Raw genomic sequence first — 2,027 nt, 5'->3', positions numbered from 1 at the left:
ACACAAGGACTCCCCTAATGTCCATGGTACCATGGATTACAGCAGACATGGCTGACCAAAGGGAAATAGAGTTTGAGGAGAGCAGGCAGCTGGGCAATCTAGTTTGTAAAACACTTGTTCGCTTGGCCTCAGCGATGCTTCCCTGCTTGGCCCAAGCCTGTGGTCAAGTGGCAGAGGGATCTCCCCACTCCCCATCTTGAAGTCCAGATCTCAGACAGTGAGGTCCAGAAGGACCTTCTGAATTCTGGAAGGTCTCCTCCCCAGATGACTGACACCAGGCCCTGAGCAGAGCGAATGGTTAATGAGCTCTGTGGCTCACGGAAAACGGGTGGAGGTTGGAGTCCACACAGAGACGCCTCGGATGAAAGGCTTGACGGTCTGCTTTCAAAAACTCAGCCCCTGCAAACGCTGTGGAGCCCAGTTCCACGGTGACCCAAATGAGGTCGCCGGGAGACAAGAGTCCGCTCTGCAGAAGCTTTGGCCTCCAGTGCCAGCCCAGCCTCAGCGCACCTCCTTGAGCTTCCACAAGAGACACGCCACTGCAGAGACCATTTCATCTCTTCGTCTGGATGTGGCTTTGGCCTTGAGACCCAGCGATTAAATGTCTAGATTGGTGGCAGAAGTGGGCACCCAGGCACTAGGAGTGATTTACAGGCACAGCTGAAGACCCCTGCCCTCAAATATGGCCTTCACCCACCCACTCCTCCAAGATGCCTGAGTTTCTCATCACAAACTGTGCTGCTGAGGTCAGCATGTCCTTGTTAAATGCAAATTTGCTACCTAGCTGGAGTAACACATGAGCCTGGCCAAGACCAATTCATCACGCGTTTACAAGTTAGCAGAGGGCAGGGTGATGAGGTCACGGAACACAGGACAGGTGGGTTTGATGCAGAAGCAGGAGCAGGAAAGGCAGCCCCTCCCACCCTCAGAATTGTCTGGGAGGGGCGGGGGGTGGGGTTGGAAGGAACAGGGTGGGACCTGGGAAGCAGAAGTTTTTCCGTCCTTCACTGGGCTGGGGAGTCGCTGCCTGGCAGGCAGACACCCTCAGGGCCATGGTCCTGTCATCACTTTACAAGAGCCTTTGGGGTCTTCCCAGTGTGGGGCACCGAGGTCTGCACGTGGCCCAAGGATGGCTTTTGGGAGAGCCAAGCTCTTCCTCAGATCCGGCCTGGGGGTGCTGTCCGGGGTTGGAGAGTCCCGCCCTGGTGATCACTGGAGCTTCTGTCCAGGCAGTGCAAATCATCTCCAAAGTCAAGAAGTGTGTGTGTGTGTGTGTGTGTGTGTGTGTACGGGGTGGACGACATGGAGAGGCCAGAAACCTGAATTCTACACTTTTCAGAGTTAGACGGTGGTTCAAGAGCCTCTGCTCACTCTCTTTCTATAGTGGAGAAACCGAGGCCCAGGGGCCCCCCGGGACTTAAGTGCGTCATATACTGTTTAGTGCAGAATGGGAGAGCAGGACCCAGGCCCTCTCCCACGCCTCCTCAGTGCTCCCAAAACCCACCCCCCGTGTGCCCCCACTTCTGGGCTCTGTGGAAGGGCCTGGCGCCACAGGCCGACTTTGGACTCAGATCAGTAAGCAAAACCCGCCCCTCCCCGCCTTACCCCAGGAGTTTCTGGAGGGGGCGGGTGGGGAGAGGACGCGTCAGTGTTGCAAAGCGAGGTCAGAGCAGGTGTTCAGGGGCCAGTGAGAAGCCCAGGGTTGCTGTTGCGGCAGCCGGAGGGCGTGGAAAGGAGGGGTCTCTTCCTTTCGCCAACCTCCCCCACGCCCTGCAGGAGTCGAACCACCTCGGTCCTCGGCCGGGGTGCCGCTCCAGACCTGTCCCGCCTGAACGCCCACACCCTGCTCCTTTCCCGGGCTGCGGGGCGCGCCGCAGGACCGTGACCACCAGGTGGCACCGGCGCGCCGAGTACGCGCGGCCGCCGCTCCCCGGCCGCCCAGCCGCGGCTCGGCCGCCTCCTCCGAGGAACAATGCGGCGCCTCCACGCGTAGCGGTGCGGGCCGGACGCGGACACCGAGCGCAGGC

This window comes from Orycteropus afer, unplaced genomic scaffold (genome assembly GCF_000298275.1).
Source record: "Orycteropus afer afer isolate SDZICR_OR568_19922 unplaced genomic scaffold, OryAfe1.0 scaffold00018, whole genome shotgun sequence".
Classification (NCBI taxonomy): Eukaryota; Metazoa; Chordata; class Mammalia; order Tubulidentata; family Orycteropodidae; genus Orycteropus; species Orycteropus afer.
Note: the sequence above shows the minus strand (reverse complement) of the source record.